Source organism: Schistocerca piceifrons, chromosome 2, assembly GCF_021461385.2.
Source record: "Schistocerca piceifrons isolate TAMUIC-IGC-003096 chromosome 2, iqSchPice1.1, whole genome shotgun sequence".
Taxonomy (NCBI): Eukaryota; Metazoa; Arthropoda; class Insecta; order Orthoptera; family Acrididae; genus Schistocerca; species Schistocerca piceifrons.
Window position 1 is genome coordinate 67,366,034 of NC_060139.1, and position 24,602 is coordinate 67,390,635.

Below are 24,602 nucleotides of genomic sequence, written 5' to 3' on the forward strand. Positions count from 1 at the left end.
TGAGGTGCCCAAAATCATTTATTTCATTGCTCTGCTCTACGAATAGAAAAATCCTTTTGTACATTGTTCACTACATACTAATATCGCTAAGTAATAATCATTTCTGTATTGATTATAATTTCATCTTTAGAGTGCTAACGTTCAGACCTGATGACACGGATCAGGAAACTAGCCCAACTGACTTGACGTTGGTCAGTCAGTATTTGAAGAACACGTTGTAATAACAATGGTCAACTATTGAATATTTAACTCTAACGCATACATATACAAGTCTTGTGGTTACTTTCCCTGATGAAGGTGAGACGCCGCATTAAGTACAAGGCAGATTGGAAAGAAGCACTTTTAAGATTCTTTGCATCACTGATAGCTCCCATATGAGATTTTCAGTGTACTAAATATAATATTGCGATGAGTGAGGGGGGGGGGGGTGTCACCAGATCAAACCCGACCATCAAGAGTTATTTCTTTATCTTACGTTTGTAATGTTTGTATATTCTGAAATATTTGATGTATGTTTAAGTACTACCATTCTGAAGTATATATATATATATATATATATATATATATATATATATATATATATATATATATATATATATATATATTTGTAGCTACACACACTGTCCAGTTCGGCTCCGTTCTGGCTGTATGTAGGTGTTCGTAATAAACTTGCTTTCAGTGCAAATTGTTGTATCTCGTTAACGATCCTGCTTTCATTTTTTGATCTTGAGTGTTATGAGGTGAAATTCTTTGGTGGAGACGCCAGGTACTTCAAAACAATTACATCATCGTGGCTCTAATTAGGCAACGTAAAATCCATCGCCTGCGCTGACAGGAATCAGAATACAAGCATTACATCGTTCCTAAGATACGTATATTCAGAAGACACATTCCGGAACAGCAGTAAGTGAGCTGCATATCTGACATCGATCAGTGTTCTGCTGACATGCTGGCAAGGAGCCGACAAAATGGATGAAAAAATTCGGCCGAATCGCGAAATACAACAGCTGACATGACGACTTTGGAAAATGTGTACACTGTCTTGGACGACATAACAACCCCAGCAGTGGTTCGAGAACGACGAAGAGACGGTCAGCAGCTTGGACAAATTCCAAGCCGAACTGAAGAAAACGCTTGGTGACAATTGCCTGCAAGTACGCTTAGCGGAAGAACAATTAGAGAACCTTGCCGAACGTCATGGGAAAAAGACACGGTCGTACATAGAGAATTTTTTAGCCCTGTGCCACATTGTTAATCCGATTAAGACAGAAACTGACCAAATCTCACACCTGATGAAAGAGTCGCACAAGACATGGACTAAGTTCTTCCGGTAGAGGAATTGACAACAACAGGAGAATTGATCAAGTGGTGCCAGCGAATCGAGGAAATGGAACAGAAAAAGGGTCGTACCAAAGAGGTAACCCATCTTTGTTTCTTAGACTATTTAAAACAGGCCCAGCCCAATCGAGCGAGAGAGTTTTCCAATTGTAACGGTGATTACGACGATTCTGTTGCTAGTAGATGAGTGCAAAAAGCAACGTTAAGGTAACGAACGCAAAATGATCTTGTTAAAAGCAATTGTGGACCTGCAACTAGAGTTTTTGCGCCTTTATCGTAGCCGCAGCACGACGCCTCCCCTGCGCCCTTGATTTATCGCTTGATGTCCGTTGCCCTCTCTGCTTCACGCTACGAACCTCCCTACCCCCAGCCACCCAGCATTTCAGCCATTCGTTTCCAACTCTTCTTGTGAGGCACGCAGTTTATTTGATCTTCTCCTTGTTTCTTTTTTTTTATCGCTGTAATTACGCTCGATTGAAGCGTTCGGGCAATTTAATTAACAAATTATTGGCGTTGGCGCAGCCACCGGCCCTTCTCTCGTTTTTTTCGCTTTCGAAGCGGATCTGTAGGAAAAAAAGAGGCTGTAATAAAAGCAAGTGCTGTGTCATTCGCTATATCGGAATTTTGTGTGGAGGCAGCATTCCGTGCTAGCTACTTCTCGTTGGCACCCTTTCAAACTGACATTCCTGTGCGTTCGCAGGCCTCGGAACAACTATAGGATAATTTTAGGGTTATTTACTTCTTTTTCAACTTAAACGAAACAATTTTTGCAAATACTTTCCCAGGTACTCGTTTATCTTTTTATAAATTTGTTCAATAATGTACAGTGCTATCTACTACCGGTAAAAATATAGTTAATAATATGTAAGGAATATAGCGTCATCTTATGAGTAACGGTGAACGATCTAACTCACTCATGTGGGTAGGTGCGCTAAGATAAGAGCTGCTGCAGGTGGTAGGTGCAAAATGAAAGTAATGCTCATTCCTAGGAGTGTTTTAATGACAGATACAACTGTAAGAAGTTACCATTGCGTTGCTCACCTGCCGGCCGCTGTGACCGAGCGGTTCTAGGCGCTTCAGTCCGGAACCACGCTGCTGCTACGGTCGCAGGTTCGAGTCCTGCCTCGGGCATGGATGTGTGTGATGTCCTTACGTTAGTTAGGTTTAAGTAGTTCTAATTCTAGGGGACTGGTGACCTCAGATGTTACGTCCCATAGTGCTTAGAGCCAATTGAACCATTTTTTTGGTCGAAGTCAGAACCAACGTCTTGATGCATCAGTTGCCTCCCCATCAATCACGTACTGCATCCTTCATTGTGTGAAGCAGATAGAAGTAGGAAGATGTGAGATGGGGATGTAGGAAGTGGGTGAGGAACAAAAACCCAGTGGAGTTTTGTGAGCGCCTTTCAAGTTTACAGACTTGTCTGAGGCCTCGCATTGTCATGGAGAAGGAGAAGTTCGCATGCATTTTTGTGGCTACGAACACACTGATGTCGTTTGCACAGTTTCCTCATTTTACCACAATACACTTCAGAGTTTATTATTGTACAATGACGGAGGACACCGAACAGAATAATCCAGAAGATCGTCGCCCTGGGTTTACCGACTGAGGGTACGGCTTTGAACTTTTCCTTCTGAGGAGATGTGGTGTGGCAGCCCTCTACAAAATTCAAATGGCTCCGAGCACTATGGGACTTAACATCTGTGGTCATCAGTCCCCTAGAACTTAGAACTGCTTAAACCTAACTAACCTAAGGACATCACACACATCCATGCCCAAGGCAGGATTCGAACCCGCGACCGTAGCAGTCGCACGGTTCCTGACTGAGCGCCTAGAACCGCTAGACCGGCCCTCTACAGATCGCCGTTTTGTTTCTGGTTCAAAGTATTGAACACATGTTGAATCACCTGTGACAGTGTTCGACAAAAAAAGTGTCGCAGTGAGCCTCGTAACGCTCATGCAACTCCGCACAAATGGTCATACGTTGCTGTCCTACACGGCGAGGCACCGAGCAGGCACACAGGTTTGACTACAGCAACCGGTGGACAATTGTGTCAGCCGCGCGGCTACACCGCGCGGTCTTAGACCCCTTGCACGGTCCGAGCGGCTCCCCCCGTCGGAGGTTCGAGTCCTCTCTCGGGAATGGGTATGTGTGTTGTACTTAGCGTAAGTTAGTTTAAATGAGATTAAGCAGTGTGTAAGCTTTGGGACCGATGACCTCAGCAGTTTGGTCCTACAAGATCTTACCACAAATTTCCTGCATTGTGTCAGTGCTACAGACGACCAGTCGTGCAGTGAAGTGTTTCATTGTGCTGGAGTCACGGTTGTGTAAGGCCGGCCGGCGGGCGGGAGTTCGAATGGTTCAAATGGGTCTGAGCACCATGGGACTTAACATCTGAGGTCATCAGTCCCCTAGAATTTAGAACTACTTAAACCTAACTAACCTAAGGACATCAAATACGTCTATGCCCGAGGCAGGATTCGAAACTGCGACTGGAGCGCCTAGAACCGCTCTGCCACAACGGCCGGCGCGCGAAAGATCGGACAGTTAGGCGCGACCTTGTTGCGATGACGATCGACGCCTCGTCCAACGACTCACCGTGCTTTTGTTCACTGCCAGGTCACCGTAGACATTCTGCAAGCGCCTATGAATATCTGCGATGCTCTGGTATTCCTCCAAAAGAAACTCAGTGACACCTCTCTGCCTGGAACGCACCTCTTTTACAGACGCCATTTTAAAAACTACGCATAACGCCGCTACCTATCGAAACTTCATAAAACCACAGCTTAAGCGGGAATATTCCACGATGTCGCGAAAGAACAGTTACCGTTCTTTCGGCAACAGATGCTACCGTCATATATAGTTAAAATATGGCTTCCCGGCCATTGATCGTCTTGTGCGAACGCACACGCTATGCCCGAACTCGTACGGGACTTGGTAGATTAATCTGCCACGAGTAATGAGTATGATGGGCAAACATCTATTAGGCGCACTACGAATGTAGTGGTGTGGACATGTTGGGAATGTGGATCTCACGGGGAGCGTGCAAGGGATAAGTCCCTGCAGACGCACTATCCTCTGTGCCCGCGGTGGCTCAGATGGATAGAGCGTCTGCCATGTAAGCAGGAGATCCCGGGTTCGAGTCCCGGTCGGGGCACACACTTTCAACACGTCCCCAATGAAGTGCATCAACGCCTGTTTACAGCTAGGGTGTCCATTTAATTATCATTTCATTTCTAGAAAAGCTGCATGGTCATCCACGGTAACTGTTCTTTCGGGAACAGATACTACCGTCATATATAGGTAACAATTGAACTTACTTTGAAAATGAATTTTTACTTATTAACTGAAATAACCTATTACTTAACAAATTCGGTGAATATACATTTAAATTTTTGGCGCGTAAACAAAAACAATAACACCGCAGAGCGGGAGTCCAGTGTAATTATTTTGGTTGGCTAATTCTGATTTTGGGTAATTGTTGGTGTATACAGGGTGGTCCATTGATCGTGAGCGGTCCAAATATCTCACGAAATAAGTGTCAAACAAAACAACTACAAAGAACGAAACTTGACTAGCTTGAAGGGGGAAACCAGATGGCGCTATAGTTGGCGCGCTAGATGGCGCTGCCATAGATCAAACAGACATCAACTGCGTTTTTTTTTTAAATAGGAACCCCCATTTTTATTACATATTCGTGTAGTACGTAAAGTATGTGAATGTTTTAGTTTGATGACTTTTTTCGCTTTGTGACAGATTGCGCCGTAATAGTCACAAACATATGGCTTACAATTTTAGACGAACAATTGGTAACAGGTAGGTTTTTTTAAATTAAAATACAGAACGTAGATACCTATGAACATTTTATTTCGGTTCTTCCAATGCGATACATGTACCTTTGTGAACTTATCATTTCTGAGAACGCATGCTGTTACAGCGTGATTACCTGTAAATACCACATTAATGCAATAAATGCTCAAAATGATGTCTGTCAACCTTAATGAATTTGGCAATACGTGTAACGACATTTCTCTCGACAGCGAGTAGTTCGCCTTCAGTAATGTTCACACATGCATTGACAATGCGCTGACGCATGCTGTCAGCCGCTGTCGATGGATCACGATAGCAAATATCCGTCAGCTTTCCCCACAGAAAGAAATCCGGGGACGTCAGATCCGGTGAACGTGCGGGCCATGGTATGGTGCTTCGACGACCGATCCACCTGTCATGAAATACGCTATTCAATACCGCTTCAACCGCACGCGAGCTATGTGCCGGACATCCATCATTTTGGAAGTACATCGCCATTCTGTCACGCAGTGAAACATCTTGTAGTAACATCGGTAGAACATTAGGTAGGAAATCAGCATACATTGCACCATTCGGATTTCCATCGATAAAATGGGGGCCAATTATCCTTCCTCCCATAATGCCGCACCATACATTAACCCGCCAAGGTCGCTGATGTTCTACTTGTCGCAGCCATCGTGGATTTTTCGTTGCCCATTAGTGCATATTATGCCGGTTTACGTTACCGCTCTTGGTGAATGACGCTTCGTCGGTAAATAGAACGCGTGCAAAAAATCTGTCATCGTCCCGAAATTTCTTTTGTTCCCAGAGGCAGAACTGTACACGACGTTCAAAGTCGTCGCCGTGCAATTCCTGGTGTATAGAAATATGGTACAGATGCAATCGATGTTGATGTAGCATTCTCAACACCGACTTTTTTGAGATTCCCGATTCTCGCGCAATTTGTCTACTACTAATGTGCGGATTAGCCGCGACAGCAGCTAAAACATCTACTTGGGCATCATCATTTGTTGCAGGTCGTGGTTGACGTTTCACATGTGGCTGAACACTTCCTGTTTCCTTAAATAACGTAACTATCCTTCGAACGGTCCTGACACTTGGATGATGTCGTCCAGGATACCGAGCAGCGTACATAGCACACGCCCGTTGGGCATTTTGGTCACATCAACACGATATCGACAATAGGCATACATCTACACGATATCGACCTTTTGCGCAATTGGTAGACGGTCCATTTTAACACCGGTAATGTATCACGAAGCAATTACCGTCCGCACTGGCGGAATGTTACTTGATACCACGTACTTATACGTTTGTGACTACTACAGCGCCATCTATCACAAAGCGAAAAAGGTGGTCCAACTATAACATTCATATTTCTTTACGTACTACGCGAATATGTAATGAAAATGGGGGTTCCTATTGTAAAAAACGAAGTTGATATCCGTTTGACCTATGGCAGCCCCATCTAGTGGGCCAACCATAACGGCATCTGGTTTCCCCCTTCAAGCTAGACGAATTTCGTGCTTTGTAGTTTTTTCGTTTGATGCTCATTTCGTGAGATATTTGGCCCGGTCACTCTCAATGGACCACCCTGTAAACTATGTGCAGTTCAAACTGGGAGATTTTCGTAAATGCTATATGAATATATCAGTGTGTACGAAAGTAATAATAATGTAATTTGTTACATTTACTATTATTTCTTAGTTACCTCAAAATAATAATAGCAATGATGATAATAATAATAATAATAATAGTTGTCAAATTATTTTATAATACCGTTTTGGCACAAACTTAAATGTACCTACGACTCCTGGACAGGAACTGTTGTTCCTTCTAGAGAAGAGGGTCGGGCAGGAGAAGAAAAAAGAATAAATAAACTAAGGGGCAGGGCAGCCTGCAGAAGTATTGAGAAATCGGAGTTTGTTCCCCGTGCGGCGAGTTTGAGGCCAGGACTGCCAATAGCGGTCGGTGGGGCGGCGCAGGCGAGCAGCACGTGTGCCACGGCGCAGGCCTGCCAACTTCGCATAATAAGAGCGCTGTAGCTGTGGCTGGTGGTGCGGGTGGGGGTGGGAGTTGAAGCAGTAGGGGTGGGGGTGACCTCCAGACGTGATCCGGCCCCATCCCTCAGTGGCCGCCCGCTGCCAACTTTGGTCTCGCCGCGCGACTTCGTCAAACTCCGGCGCTCCGCGTCGCGAGTAGTCGCTCCGAGACACATTACCCAAAGCAGGTGCCTCCAATCTTTCGGAAGCCTCCCGCCCTGTTCCGTGTACCCTCTTCTTTATCTTAAACCTCTGAGCCGTGGCGTGCCGTGAAACTTGAACCTTCGGCGAAACAGACTGCTGTTTGAGTTTGCCGGGCTTCGATTTAAAATACAGGGAGATGGGAGGCAACAGTGGGCTGTTAGGGAAAGTGAAGGGGCCTGTTGGGAACCATTTACACTCTTGCAAAATAACACAGCTTCAGTTTCTTCTCGATTCTGCTTAGTTCAGCTTTTTCGGCCGCTTGTGGGTTGCGTTTGAGTTGAATGCTTGGCACGCAAACTTCTAAGTCTCCTTGCCATATCTGGAGTGCGCACATTGTAGTTAATTTACCAAACGAGGTGCATCTGTTGCTAAAGTAGTGTACTTTAAGACGACCGGTACTTCAAGTCTGTGTCTACCTAACCAGCTTCAAGTTTTCACAGCTTCCCCAAATCATTTGAGATAAATGGGGAGAAGGTTCCTTACGAAAATAATCTGCCAAATTCCCCCAGAGCATATCGAAGTCCTTGCTTCTGAGCCGACTCTAATCCCTCGTCTCCGTAGGATGTTATGCCCCAATCCTTGTCCTCTTTTTGAAATCCGTGTACAGTAAAACATTTTTTCAACCATGAATACGTCAAAAAATTTTCAAAGAAAATCGGAGCAAACCAGATACCGTCTTTTTATATTTCCTCTCGTACGTTTTGTAAGCATATATATATTTTTGCTTTTTTTATAATGTGATGTGAAACATATTGCTGCAGTAACAAATAGGCAAGATCTACAGGCAACAACTAGCTCTAGTATGACTGCTGTTAAAAAGATTTGTAGTGTATATGCACCTGGGCTAAATAAATATTTAGAGAGCATGTCACAGAAAATTTTACTTAGTAGCTACATAAGAGTCCTATCGATATCTCAGTCCACAGTGGTAAGTGCCTCTTACCTTAAACTACACCGACCTATTTCTATTTTCCTTACTGTCGTTAACAGTGCATCATTCGACTTTTACAACAGGGACAGCTACTTGTTTCTCGGATGCTATGTTAAACGACTGCTACACAAACAAAATGCACTCAAATACAGTATAACCTGTAGCTAGTGCCGTGGAATGACTTACATTGTCGTTCCCCAAACTATTGTTTTTTTTATCGTTTTTTGGCCTTTGGCCTTTGGGCACACTAACACAGTAACTCCAGTCCTTTCAAGACATCCGTCTGTCGTCGCTCCAATGTATGAGAAACTTAATATAAATTTCAATGACAAGGTGAAAAACACATAAATGAATACAGTGGCCTCTTTGGTTAGCAAACAGATTATTAATAAAACGAAATAAGCTCTCTCTCTCTCTCTCTCTCTCTCTCTCTCTCTCTCTCACACACTCACACACACCACACGCCTGCACATTTTACGGTTACAATTTAATTCCAACTTACATCACGAATTTCACAAGAACTTTCTATATGTCTGTGATGATTGTAGTGTGAACACAGCTCCGTTAGTAGGCAGCCCGATTCTCTCCTGTCGAGGGCAGCCGAGGTAGATGTGCTTGACGTCTTGGATCTCACACCCGCAATATGTCGATAATACGGTGTGGAGTCTATTGAGTTGTTGACGGTAGCAGCCTTGGTTGCATTTCAGTGATCTTTACAAACTCTCTCTCCCGTTCCCTATGCCAGTTGAGTTATATTTTAGAGCCCATTTTTCACCATACCACCGGGCGGCCTTCGGTAAATGCGGGTGAATTTTTTTGTACCATTGCCCTTGTGTGAATCTTCCCTCCACCACGCCTAGTTCCATTCACTTTTGGCCATGTCTTAACTACTGCAATGAGGTCAGCCGCTACAGTGCGTCGCTCATGTATGCCATTCGTCGTTGTGTCATTAGCAAAGTGGTCGGCTTACTCAGTCCCCAGAATTCCACCACGTTCTTTATCCGAACAGATGGTACCTCTGTAACGGTTTTATGCGATTCTGATACAGCAGTAGTGATTAGTTGCGACATGTAACAACTTCCTTTGGTGTTACATTAGATTAGATTTACTTTCATTCAAATTGAACTGTAGTGAGGAGGTCCTCCAGGATGCAAAACATGTCAGAGAAACAATAATACATGACAAATATTTACAACTAAGACACATAAGTTAATGTACCTTCCACAGGTCTCAAGTGGAATGATCGTCCTTAAAAAAATGTTTTTATTTATTTATAAGGTAATAAACACAAAATTGAACTACTACTATATTTATTTACAATGAACACATGAGAAATTCATCAATGGAGGAGAAGGAATTGGCCACCAATAAATCCTTAAGGCTTCTCTTACACTGAATTTCATAGGTGGTTGAGCTTTTTATGGCTGCTGGCAAGTTATTGAAAATGTGTGTTCCTGAATAATGCACACCTTTTTGAACCAGAGTAAGTGACTTTAAATCCTTGTGAAGATTATTCTTATTTATAGTATCGGTTTGATGAACTGAGCAGTTGGTTTGAAAAAGTGATATATTTTTAATGACATATTTCATTAAGGAATAAATATTTTGGGAATCAGTAGTTAGTATCCCTAGTTCCCTCAACAGACCTCTGCAGGATGTTCTTGTGTAGCTTCAATAGTTTGGAACCTTTACCGTAAGTATAATTATGCTACTAGATGAAATGTTAAATCCGTTCACTTGTAGCCACTCTCCGAAGTTATGTATAGTTTCGATCAAGCTCTTTTAAACGGCCCGAAGGAACCATCAGCAAAAATGGTTAAAATGACTCTAAGCACTATGGGACTTAACGTCTCAGGTCATCAGTCCCCTAGACTTAAAAACTACTTAAACGTAACTAACCTAAGGACATCACACACAACCATACCCGAGGCAGGATTCGAACCTGCGACCGCAGCAGGCGCGCGGTTCCGGACTGAAGCGCCTAGAACCGTTCAGTCACAGAGGCCGGCGAACCATCAGTAGCATAAATCGGCGGCCTGTTGAATTACGCTAGTTCAGTCTGACGGAATACATTGGAGGTCAATGGTATGAATGTTAAACAACAATGGGAAGAGAACGAAATTTGTTCAAGCCCCTTTCTGGTTATCCTCGGTCAGAAATTGTGTTGATCCGAAACCATTGTTAAGTTTCACATTTTTTTGTGCAGGGTTAGGTAGCAAGACTTCATTGTAAGCATGATTTAAATACGTATAAAATTCCATTAAATATTTATTCATGGAGTATCACTACTGAACGTCCACCGTCGGTTGCGATAACAAACCTGTCGTAACCTCTCTACATCGGAAACCTAGTTGAAAATTAGATATTAGTCCAAAATGCCTTAGGTACCATTCCAAACGCCTTTTAAACATATGCTCCAAAACTTTATGCACACATAAAGACAACTATATCGGATTATATGAATCGGCTCCCATTGTATCTTTCCCTTTTTTAAAAAATTGGCTTGATGTGTACCGTTTTCATGTTTCCAATTTTCGTTCTCTGTTTCCTACACGTTGTTTGAATTGTGTGGTAACATCTGCTTTCCCAGTTAGAGAAAATGTTTTCCAGTTCGTGGCCTGCACTTCTAGATGATTTTATGCATATTTCTAGGTCAGTTAATGTGAAAGGGTGCATAATTTGACATTTGACATTCGACGTTTTCGACTCGGTCCGTTTCAATCACGCTCCCTGCCGTTGGCTTGGTTATCCCGAACAGTATGTCCTCCATCTCTAGCCAGTTCGTCAGTGGGGAGCGCTGCACATGCGTACCATTATTGAACCTTAGAAATATATTTTTTTTTTCGATATTGTCGCTATTGGAGTTTCGTGAGTTAACTTACTACAATATTTTGACCCCATGCATCATTTCTTTTTCTTTCTTTGCACCCATGCCTGATACGCTCTAAGCCGAATGAAGTTTCCCTCCGAACTAACTTCGTTGTATTCTCTTAGTACTTCTTTCCTTTCTGTAATCGCAGCTTGGCATTCGTCATCCCACCATGCTGCTACCTTCCCCACCCTTTACCTGATCAGCATTAAGTACGATGTCGATGCCGTCGCGGTCTTATTCAGTATTCCGTAGCAATTCTTTGTAGTCTCTTTGTACGGCCCCGAATTCATTTTATGACGATAATTCTCCCTCTCCCAACTCGCATTAATATTTCCCTGTTGCCTATTTTAGTATGTCAAACGCATGGACCACGACGTCGACTACGTATCATTGACATACCGCACATGTATTAGAAAGTGGTTCAAAGTCCTAGGGTACTGCAGAACCTTCCACATACGAGGAGGTGTCAGCTGAAGGGACGCTAGGATCACCATTACCGCCAGCTACGCTTCTAGTGTTGGAACTGTCTTTCACGATTGACAAGTTGTTTTCGTGCATCGATCAAGCACAAGTGCACTCACCTGGTCTTTTCTACCGCTTGCCAATGGTGAGCTACGTTCGTAGGATTTGTCAACCCGGAAAAAGCGTTCGACAATGTCAAATGGAGAAACATCTTCGAAATTCTGAGAAATATAGGAATAAGCTATAGGGAAAGACGACTAATATACAATGTGTACAAGAACCAAGAGGATATAATAAAAGTAGAAGATTAAGTACGAAGTTCTCGAATTAAAAAGGGCGTAAGACAGGCATGTAGTCTGTCGCCCCTACTGTTCAATCTATACAATGAAGAAGCAATGACGAAAATTAAGGAAAGGTTCCGGAGTAGGATAAATATTCAAGGTAAAAGGATGTCAATGGTAAGATTCGCCGATGACATTGTTATCCTCAGTGAAAGATAATAAATATTACAGGTTGTGTTCAATGGAGTGCACAGTCTAATTAATACTGAATATGTATTGAGAGTAAATCGAAGAAAGACGAAAGTAATGAGAAGTAGCAGAAATAACAACAGAGAGAAGCTTAATACCAAAATCGGGTATCATGAATTAGAAGAAGTCAAGTATGTAGGCAGTAAAATAAACTTTGATGGAAGAAGCAAGGAGGACATAAATAGCAGACTATCACTGGCAAAAAGGGCATTCCTACACACGAGAAGTCTACTAGTATCAAATGTAGACCTTCATTTGAGGAAGAAGTTTCTGAGAATGTACGTTTGGAGCGCATCATTGTATGGTAGTGAAGCATGGACTGTGGGAAAGTCGGAAAAGAAGGGAATCGAAGCATTTGAGATGTGGTGAATAATGTCGAAAATTAGGTGGACTGACCAGGTAAGGAATGAGGATTCTCTCCGGACAATCGAGGGGGAAAGGAATATGTGGAAAACACAGACAAGAATAAAGGACAGGGTGATAGAACATCTGTTGAGACATCAGGAAATAACTTGGAACATAAAAACTGTAGAGGGGAAAGACGGAAATTAGAATACATCCAGCAAATAAATGACGGCGTAGGTTGAAAGTGCTACTCTGAGACGAAGAGTTTGACACAGAAGAGGAATTCGTGGCCGGTCACATCAAACCAGTCAGAAGACTGATGATTCAAAGAAAGAAAGAAAGGAACAGGCGATAGACACAGGTGTCGCTGCGTGTGTGCGTGTATTGTAACCTGTATTTGGGAACAAATTGTGGAAAATTACGTACTCGGTGTATGTGCATCTGTGCTCCTCTCAGGTGCAATGATTACATTGCGTAATAGCTAGCACGTGATGTCTTCAGCGGAGGATAATCCATTACATTATGTCAAGCACGAAGCATTTAATTTAGTTTATGTATTTCTTCTGAAGGACAGATTAAGCCTAGGAGATTTAAACGAATGAACCTTTGCTAACGTCACAGTGAAATTTATTGTCGGTTTAACCCAGGGTATAAGCACAATCGTAACGCAATCCCAATGTCGAGCAGATGACTTGTAGCGCAGCGAAAATAGAAACCTACGAGAAGTTGTGCTTAACGTCAAGTTAAAAGCTCCAGAAGACGTGAAGAAACAAAGAAAGTGGCCACTGCAGTCGATGGAAAGTTACCACAAGCGGCCTTAGGAAGCCTTATACAAGGAAGCGCCAAAGAGACTTGTATAGGCATGCGTATTCAAATACAGAGATATGTAAATGGGTAGTATCGGCGCTGAGGTCGGCAACGCCAATGTAAGACAAAAAGAGTCTGGCGCAGTTGTTAGATCTGTTACTGTTGCTACAATGGAGGGTTATCGAGATTCAAGTGAGTTTGAAATTGGTATTATAGTCGGCGCACGAGCGATGGGACACAGCACGTGGTGTCATAGTCTGTGCTCGAGCGATGGGACACAGCATCTTTGAGGTAGCGGAATTGCCCAGGTCCGCCGGAATCCACAATGGACATGAATGGATGCAGGTGATCAGACAGGACGTGTCACCTCTCAGAGTCGTGTCTACACGTGTCAGTGGCCTCCTATCACTCCACCCGCACGCGCCCCACACCGTTACAGATCCTTCACCAGCTTGAACGACCATACGACCATTTCACGAGTGTACCCCGAATATCAGGAATCCGGCAAAATTTGAAATCTTCGACATCACTGCAGCCGGAAAAAGATCCTGCAAGAACGGGACCAACTACGACTGAAGGGAATCGTTCAACGTGACAGAGGTGCAACCCTTCCGCAACTGATGCATATTTCAATGCTGTGTCATCAACAAGTGTCAGCGTGCAAACCATTCAACAAAACATCATCGATATGGGCTTTTGGAGCAGAAGGCCCACTCGTGTACCCTCGATGACTGCACAACACAAAGCTTTACCCCTCTCCCGTGCAAGTCAGTATCGACATTGGACTGTTGATGTCTGGAAACACGTTGCCTGGTCGGACGAGTCTCGTTTCAAATTGTGTCGAGCGGATGGACCTGTACAGGTATGGAGATAACCTCATGAATCCATTGACCCAGTATGTCAGCAGCGGACCGTACAATCCGGTGGAGGCTCTGTCATGGTGTTCGGCGTGTGCAGATGGAGTGATATGAGGCCACTGACACGCCTAGATACGGCTCGTAGAGCTGATACGTCCGTAAGCATCCTGTCTGATAACCTACATCCTTTCATGTCCAATTTGGATTCCGACGGACATTGGCAACTCGAAATGGACCATGCAATACCCCACACGTCCAGAATTGTTACAGAGTGGATCCAGGAACACTCTTCTGAGTTTAAACAACTCCGCCGACCACCAAACTCGGCAGACGTGAATATTATTGAGCATATGTGGGATCATTCCAAAGTGCTCTTCAGAAGAGATCTCCATCGCCCCGTACTCCTACGGATTTATGGACAGCCTTGCAGGATTGATAGCGACAATTCCCTCCAACACTACTTCAGACATTAGTCGAGCCCTTGCAACGTTGTGTTGCGGCGCTTCTGCGTGCTCGCGTGGCCCTACACGATATTAGGCAGGTGTACCAGTTTCTTTGGCCATTCAGTGTAGTTCGTTTGACGTGAGCAACTTCCCTCGAGAAGCATGATGTTCCAGAGAGGGTAGCGGTGGCATCACGTGGGCAGTGCAACAGTCAACGTTTTCAGTACTACCGTAGTTGGTAGCTATAACTTGGGACGTAATATGTTCAACAGCTGCAGGTCTGCTACTGACTGAGATAGCCGAAAAAGATAAACTTCAATGTGAGGGCGGAGGACAAGTGCGTGACGGGTAGCTGCAGGAAATCCTCGTTATTTGTAGATGGTATTGTTGTTGTTGTTGCTTCTGACAATAACAACAGCTTGCGGGAAGTGGCAGTGTGTCTCTCTCTTCCACCTCGTATGCAGGCGGACGGGGGAACCAGTTCAGTTTCTGGTTATGACAGAAGACAATTGTCTTAACAGACTACTGCTTAGAGAAGCATAGCAACGTTTCTCTGAGCAACACGCAACGGATACGTGATGCTTACTGATTCGTGCTGACACAACTGTAGCCTATATAATACATGAACTTGTTAAATCCGACGAAGCCCTTGAAACAACCTACAATTGAGGATAAAAAGTTCTCTGTTAAATCGCCGCTCCAGATTCGGATAAAATCCCGAGCTTTTGATGACTGGTCTAAGGCGTTGCAGTCATGTACTGTGCGGCTGGTCCCGGCGGAGGTTCGAGTCCTCCCTCGGGCATGGGTGTGTGTGTGTTTGTCCTTAGGATAATTTAGGTTAAGTAGTGTGTAAGCTTAGGGACTGATGACCTTAGCAGTTAAGTCCCATAAGATTTCACACGCTTTGATGACTGCCTCCATCATCCTCGTCAGGAGCTTAGTTTGACTGTCGTGAGGCCGGCAAAGCCGTGCACTTTAATACTCAGAGGACGGAATCTGATTGGCTACATTACATTATGACGACATCATGGAGGTTCTGCATGCTGAGGTGGCACCCTCTAGGTCGGTAAATACGTCTGTGCTCGAGGTCGTCGTCGCTTTCAGCGCCATCATTGGTACAACGTGGTAAGCCCTGTGAAATCTTCTTCTGTGATCTTTCTTTGCAAATTGCACAGTTCCTCACATTGCCAAGTGCATAGTCGGTGTCTTCGTTAAAGCTGTTATCACATAATCTGATTTGCACTAACAAGGGGAGGCCGTCAATTGTGAAATTCAGATTCGATTCATACTGCGCATAATAAAAGCTCTTGGCCAGAGGTGTAATGTGGCGAAGCACCAAGATGCACTTCTCAGCCGTTGTCGAGAAAATCGACAGTTAAAAGAAACCATTGCGGTGAAATACTCTCTACGATTGATAATTTTCTACAGCGTCGTGGCGCAGCGGTAAGCGCTCGGGTTTATAATTCGAAGGTCGCTGGATCGAATCTCACGCCATGCAATTTTTTTTTATTACTAGTTTTTTGTAATTCAAATATATATATATATATATATATATATATATATATATATATATATATATATGTAAATTACAAAAAACAAATGCTAAAGAAAGGTTGCATAGCGCGAGATTCGATCCGGCGACCTTCGGATTACGAACTCGAGCGCTTACCGCTACGCCACGACGCTGTAGGAAACTATAAATCGTAGAGATTATTTCACAGCAACGGTTTCTTTTAACTGTCGATTTTCTCGACAGCGGCTGAGAAGTGCATCTTGGTGCTTTGCCACATTACACCTCTGGCCAAGAGCTTTTATTATGCGCAGTATGAATCGAATCTGAATTTCACAATTGGCGGCCTCCCCTTGTAAGTGAAAATATAACAACAATTCCAATAGAGACAACGACAGTTCATAACAGTGCATGAATCGGTGCACTCGATGAAGAACGATCACAGGGGAAGATTCCACATAGTTTACCGCCTCATTTGAATGGTGGCCTTTTAAGCGACACTGGACAGCGAGCACAAACTTATATATGGACACAGTGGCTGCCACCTCAACATGGACGATTTCCGTGATGTCGTCACGACGTAATGTAGCCAATCAAGTACCGTCTACTGAGCGTAAAAGTGAAAGGTTACCAGCTTCACGACAGTCACACGTAACGTCTGACGAGGGCGACGGAGGCAGCCATCGGAAACTTGGTGTTGTTTGCGAATTTGATGCGGCAAACTGATCGAGAACTGTTTGAGCAAGGACTCCGTCACAAACCACATTGTAGTCACCCCGTAAATAATGTGGGTAAATATGAAGACGAAGCAAATACTTCTGTGATAATTTGTTCTGCAACATTAGCTGAACTCTTTTTTCTGAAAGAATGAAAAATCTTTAGGAAGACCCAAAACTATTCCATTCGAAATGTTGTTATGTATGGATCATACCTAGGCGAGGCAGTTGCGTGTTTATTATGGTAATTTTGGAGGTATTCATTGGTGAAATCATGATACCTAATTTCAACATTACTTTTTAGCCTACTATTGTTCCTTTTTATATATACTCTCAATTCACTCGGTAGGGTAAGTCCATTGCACTAAGCATTCTCTCTATTGATGTCACACCTGAGTGCCCTCCGAAATGTGGCTACATTTGCGCTACATTGTTTGAATTACCAGTTCATTGGTACCATCGCAGCTGTATGCGCGGAGCGTTGGACTTTCCTTTCTGTTGCATATGAGATCAGTTCACATGCAAATAGCGAGGCAGCGCATTACGCAGGGGCGTAATCGATACGTGTTTCAGGAAGATAGGAGCAGCGAGAACAGGAGAGGGAAATGGTAGTGCACCGTTTAATATAACAAAATTAACCTCTTACTGCGAGAGAACAGAAGCTTAAACTGGGGACCCCAAAATAAATATGAGAACAGTTAATTAGGTAAATATCAGCTCAATAATTAATAGCCATACAGTTATTTACTGTGTTTTGTTACTAAAAGAATTGTACTTCAAGCAAGATGAAAAATGTAAAAGTGTCATAAAACTTTAGAGTACTTCGAACAGCACAATGTCTTACTGAGTATGGCTATACAGAGGTAACTCACCATTACTTTTCCATACAGTCAACAAATAATGGAAATTGGAGAGTTGAACCTTAAATACCGTGCTACTTCCAAATTTCCAAAATTAGTAAATGGTGTCCGCAAATGTTTACTCAGGTAACAAAACACTGCAAATTCTTTATTGGATACAGTTAATGAAACATGCATGATACCACACATGCCTCTATTCATTCAGTTTTGAACCTTACATAGACATTAAAAGCACATCGCCAATTGCACTCCCGGTAATACTCAAATTATTAAGCCGTTATTCGGTCTCTTGCCACACATCCTGCAACAGATCTGGTGTGATTCAAATGGTTCAAATGGCTCTGAGCACTATGGGACTCAACTTCTGAGGTCATTAGTCCCCTAGAACTTAGAATTAGTTAAACCTAACTAACCTAAGGACATCACACACATCCATGCCCGAGGCAGGATTCGAACCTGCGACCGTAGCGGTCTCGCGGTTCCAGACTGCAGCGCCTAGAACCGCACGGCCACTTCGGCCGGCTCTGGTGTGATTGTGCCAGTGGCTCCTGTGATGCGTTGTCGCAATGTCACAGTATTAGGAACTGATGTTTTCTACGCAGTATTTTTCACATATACCCAAAAGAAAGAAATGTGAGGGGTAATGTCAAGTGATCTCTGGAGTCATTGAATTCGGCCATCCATGCCTATCCGTCTGTTGGGAACAGTTCCATTGAGAAAATCGCGGAGTTCTAGAGACAAATCAGGGAAACGCCATCTTTCTGTAAGATGATAGTGTCTTGCGCACCCTGCACCGGGGGAACGGCATATGTCACCAACATGTCTAGGCAGGCATATCCAGTTACATTGCTTTCAAGGATAAGAAGTGGGCTAGTCACTCGATCTCGACCACACATTAACTTTTGATCTTCGTACACCCATAGTTGAAATGGAGGACAGTGGAACGTCAGCTGGTATACATTTATATTAAAAATAAAGAAATTCCTCCAGCTGTATTTTAGGTGTCGATTTTATTTTGGCAACTAGTTTCAACGTTGTAACAGCGTCATCTTAATGCCCATACAATTGTTGACGTCAAATGCGTGCAGAGCACGTCCATATCTCACCACTGACGTCTAGTATCAGCCGCACGCAGCTGACGTAACAAGTGTGGGCCTGAAGATGACGTTGTTACAACGTTGAAACTAGTTGCCAAAATAAAATCGGCACCTTAAATACTGCTGGAGGAATATCTTCATTCTTAATACATTAACTTTTGGACTGTCCCGAATGTGTTCGTTACGACATGAAGATTTTCTGATCACAAGATCTGTTCATTATGGTGCTTAACTGAGTCACAGACATGGAATGTAACCTCCTCGGAAAAACACACTCGCTTCAAGAAATAGTGCTCTTTACCCAAACGGTTCGGCATGTGCATTGCAAATTATTCGAGTTTTGGGCGATCATCTGGTTGTAATGCCTGAACTATTTGGACCTTGTACACATACAATTTAAAACTTTTGCAAACCACTTAATGCACTGCACTCTCTGCCATTCGAAGCTCCCGCGAAGCTTTTCTAATCGACTTCTATGGTGACCTCGTGAAAGCTATTGAAAGTACGTGGACAGTCTCCGAAAACAGATGGTGTGCCGCTGCTTGTCTGTTTCTGAACTGACCCAGTCGCAGGTGCTTTCTGTCCATAATGGGGCATGACTTTCACTGGACAGTAATCGGTAATTTGGATTCTGCTGATCACACAAAACACTGAGCTTTCTCCTCGAGGGAAGACATTTTTACAATATATCTCGCACAGCGCTCCTTGTGGCGAAAGTATTGAATGAGATACAGCTGTACAGAAATTACAGGCGTTCTCTTGTACACCTATGACAGAGAAACAAATGTTACCATAATAAATATAATTAATATTTAGTGTTTAAAATCAGCTTAAAAATTTCTGGGCACCCTGCACGCCTACAACTGGAGGTCATTGCATTTACTTAGATATAAATCTGGAACTAATCAGGAGTCCAGCTGTATTAATTAAATTAAGTCTTGCAACATATTCAGAGGCTCTTGTGAATACATTACTTTTAACTGTACCTAATCTGCATTCATCTTAGCAAATGGGTTGTTACTGACGTGGTAGGTTCGTATGATAATATGCTGTTGTTTGAAACTGTTATGAAATGATACTGCGTTTCACGAGACATTAAACACGAAAGAACACAAGAACAAAAAACGAAACCTGATACAACAAGAAGTCAGCGCTTGGAAGCAGCTACAAACATTTGTTTCTAAAATTAAGGCATTGCTTCATCTTCCTGGAATGACATTGAGAGCTTGCGTTGCAGAAGAATACACATAACTTATAGAACAGTTTCACGTCGTAGAAAGGAATTTAATTTTAAATGTATATCTGCAATCTCTTCATCTACATGGTAAATGGAAATATCTTCAGTGACATCTCGAAACAATTTAAAGTGCGATTTCGTAGCTTAATACGCTGAATCGTTGCTGGAAAATGTCGGTAAGTGCTAGTAATTTTAGGAAACACATACAGTACTTGATGTGAAATATTGAAAGCGCTTGTCTCCAATTGAATTCTAAGCACTGCGACGGAAATGTAACATTCCGTTTCTGTGAAATATAATTTATAAGGGAACACCATATTAAATAAATTATAACGGAATTGAACATACAATAGACGTATTTACATAATGTCTGATATCACTTTTTCTTGTTCTGCGTATAGCTACGACATACTGCTGTTAATGGCCGGAAATCAATCAAATGTTGTTTATCGATATTTGGAAAGTCCTCCCTAAGACTTAGTAACCCAGTTTTTCGGAAGATATGTTTTCGACCATTAGAAAAAGCATTTCGCCGGATGTGATGTCGACATCAGCACCTATTTGCCGCAGTGTATCAAACAATGCAATGAAACAGTCACAGACACTACACCGCCAATCCTTATGTCCAATTAACTCCGGTTACATTTGCATACTCAGGTTTCTGATAAACATCGTGTTTAATTTTAGGGTAAAATATGTTGAATATACCTAGTCGACACAACAGTCATATTTTCATTCGAGTGATGATGATGATGATAATGATGATGATGAGGTCCCATACTCCGGGGAGCGTAGGGGGACGATGTAGGAGACCCGCACCGCCGACTAGGCAAGGTGATAGCGCAGGTGGTTTGGCATTTCCTTCCTCCGACCGTAATGTGGATGGATGATGATAATGAAGGAGACACGACAACATTTCACTGCGACATTAACCCATACCTGTGCTCATATGCAAGAAATATTCTTGGGTAGCTTATACTCCCGTGTGACGGGGGGGACAGCGCAGGTCACTCAGTTTCATTACATGGGATGTCCAACTCACCTGCTCTCATTCTGTTGCAGGTTCCTACTGAATACCTGCAGATGAACGGATAGGTTCAATCTTCCTATGTTTTCAAAACATTTTATGCATTGTACCATCATCCGGAGTGTCTACGCACATATTTTTGTAGTTATAGAAGCTTTACCGTATCTCATTAAGCGAGACTAGGCTGCTAGTATTCAGTGGAGAAACTTTGTTGCCAAAGATCTCGAAACGCAATTGACAGATTACTTCAAAGTTCCCATGAAGAGAACTAATTAAAAATTAAAACTCTAACAAACGAAGTATATCGAGTTAAAATGATAGTAATTCCTACCGGGAGAATAAATTACAACGGCTATACCCGCCTTGGAGATAGTACCATCATACGTCACTAGACCACGGGACAATGGAGAACTCGAGAGTTTGACAGAAAGATGACTGAAAGCTCTCAAAAGGTATTTATTGATTAGTTCCTGTTATTAGGTGTGACAGCCGGCCTGGGTGGCCGAGCGGTTCTAGGCGCTGCAGTCTGGAACCGCGCGACCGCTACGGTCGCAGGTTCGAATCCTGCCTCGGGCATGGGTCTGTGTGATGTCCTTAGGTTAGTTAGGTTTAAGTAGTTCTAAGTTCTAGGGGACTAATGACCACGCCAGTTGAGTCCCATAGTGCTCAGAGCAGGTCGCGTATGGATCGCGGGAAGAACGACTGTCTGGAAGCCTCCGTGAGCGCTCTAATCTCTCTAATTTTACATTCGTGGTCTCCTCTGGAGGTATAAGTAGGGGGAAGCAATATATTCGATACCTCATCCAGAAACGCACCCTCTCGAAACCTGGACAGCAAGCTACACCGCGATGCAGAGCGCCTCTCTTGCAGAGTCTGCCACTTGAGTTTGCTAAACATCTCCGTAACGCTATCACGCTTACCAAATAAACCTGTGACGAAACGCGCCGCTCTTCTTTGGATCTTCTCTACCTCCTATGTCAACCCGATCTGTTACGGATCCCGCACTGATGAGTAATACTCAAGTATAGGTCGGACGAGTGTTTTGTAAACCACCTCCTTTGTTGATGGACTACATTTTCTAAGGACTCTCCCAATGAATCTCAACCTGGTACCCGCCTTACCAACAATTAATTTTATATGATCATTCCACTTCAGATCGTTCCGCACGCTGCTGCCGCTGCTGCTGCTACCTGCTGTCGGTGACTGGTTATAGCACAATGGCGTCGAACCCAGGCTGTGGTCAGATTAATGTGACCGGACCGTGTTTAATAATAAGACTCAGATTTAGAGACCAGATTTTAATTCTTAAGATAATACCAGTGGCAGATGTGTACTCTGACCATAATTTATTTGTTATGAAGCGCAGATTAATACTGCAAAGGCAACTAGAAAGAGGTTACCAGCGTCCCCCTCCCCTCCCTCTAGCCACTATCTGTTGCATTGTGAATGGAGGCTGAATAAGTGTTTCTGACTATCGTTACTCTCATCCGTTAAATATCTTGCTTATGAGTACGGAGGGATTTAAAGTGGAACGAACAAATGAAACTAGGAAAGGCAGGTTCTATTTGAGGAATGCTAAAAGAACAGGGTGTTTCAAAAAGAATATACGTATTTCGAATGCATATATTTATTAAACTTTAAGGTATACTAACATGAAGCTTTACACACATATTGACAAACCTGTCAAGTTCAGATTACGGATGTTCAAACCGGCCGGGGTGGCCGAGCGGTTCTAGGCGCTACAGTCTGGAACCGCGCGACAGCTACGGTAGCAGGTTCGACTCCTGCCTCGGGCATGGGTGTGTGTGATGTCCTTAGGTTAGTTAGGTTGAAGTAGTTCTAAGTTCTAGCGGACTGATGACCTCAGAAGTTAAGTCCCATAGTGCTCAGAGCCATTTGAACCATCTGAACGGATGTTCAATGTGTCATCTGTGACACGAACAATAAATTCCTCCCATACTCGGGCAAGCATCTTCTTCTTCACTGATGTTATGGCAGCACGGATCCGGTTCTTCAACTCTTCCAGGTTCTGTGGGAGTTGTGGTACATGAACGTTGTCTTCATCGAAACTCCACCGGAAGGAGTCAGAGGGTGTCAAATTCGGTGACCGTGGAGTCAAGCTGAGACATGCTAAGTCGCCAGCTCCTTGACGACCAATTACACGGTAGAGTTTCATTAAGATATTCACGCACTTGGCGACTCCAGTGAGGGGTGCCCCGTCTTGTTGAAAAATGAAGTTGTCTTCGTACAGCCTCGGAAAGAACCATTTTCGTAACACAGAAAGATATTGCTGACCGTTAACCTCGTTTCCATCAAAGAAGAATGGGCCGTAAACAGTTGATTGGGATATCGCACTAAACACAATTGGCAAATCTCGTACTTGTTCAATGGCTCCATGTGGGTTCTGTAGTAGTATGAAAGCTTTCACGACCGGATGACATATCTTCTGGTAAACCTTCCGGGATGTAAGGTCGTGGTCCATGAAACTCTTCAGCTCCTAACGTTTCGTCCAGAGCTGCGCTAGACATCTTCAGAGGGGTGCTTCTCCTCTGGTGAGAGGTCTATTCCTCAGCAAGTGAACACAGAGAAAGTGAATAATACAACACGGCAATAAGTGAGCTAGCACTGCCACTGGGACGGCGATCTGTCAAGTCCATGGATGAACCCGATGACTTGAGTTCCGAGTAGAAAAGTCCCTGAATCCTCCAGTTCCTTGGGTAGTCGGTAGTTAGATTACGACGAACCGAATAGTTTGGCGTCGAGGTACCAGCAACGGTGAGGTGGAAGACGAGACTGCCGACGTGAGATGCCGGGTGTGCTTATAAAGCCCAGGTGGTCTAGGGACATGCTCGCTGTCGGTAAGCCTAAGATGCTGAGGCACCGCGGGTTGTTTTAGCACTGACGTGCAGCTATTTGACGGGGGTGCTCCAGCCGGACGTTACTGTGATATCGCGGAGGCAGCGATGCGCATGCGCGCGCCTGCGTTGTCCAGCTGGACGGCGCTGCACTTGGGCTGGGAATAGCTTGCCTTGCGCTGGACGACATGAGACCTGCGGCCGAGTGGCATCGGGTACTACGGTATAGGCGCTTATGAGACCACATCTCATATCAGCTACTCGATACTCTACACAGACTAAACAATACCAGCTCACAAATGAATTTTGTAGACCGGCACTGGTGCTTGGTTGAGAGGTTCTTGGAGATACTATTGTTGTGACTTGGCAAGACAGCCAAGCCACTATGAGATAGCCGGAAGGCACGCGTTTAAGCTCACGCAGGCTGGCGTGAGGTCTGGAACAGTTAAAGGAGCTGAGTCTAGTAAAAAAAGTACGTAGCTTCTGGAATACTTAACTTTAATCCTTAATTGGTGAACATCGGTCTGACGGTACATGCATCACAAGATAAATAGCAAATGATAATGGCGCCTTGCTAGGTCGTAGCAAATGACGTAGCTGATGGCTATGCTAACTATCGTCTCGGCAAATGAGAACGTAATTTGTCAGTGAACCATCG

At 43.7% G+C, this 24,602-nt stretch overlaps 1 non-coding gene across 1 annotated transcript; it reads left to right on the top strand.

The window, feature by feature from the left end:
• The first annotated feature begins 4,421 nt into the window (after nucleotides 1-4,421).
• Nucleotides 4,422-4,496, top strand: Trnat-ugu. Its single transcript has one exon. It is a non-coding gene; the product is annotated as a tRNA-Thr (tRNA).
• The last annotated feature ends 20,106 nt before the right edge of the window (nucleotides 4,497-24,602 follow it).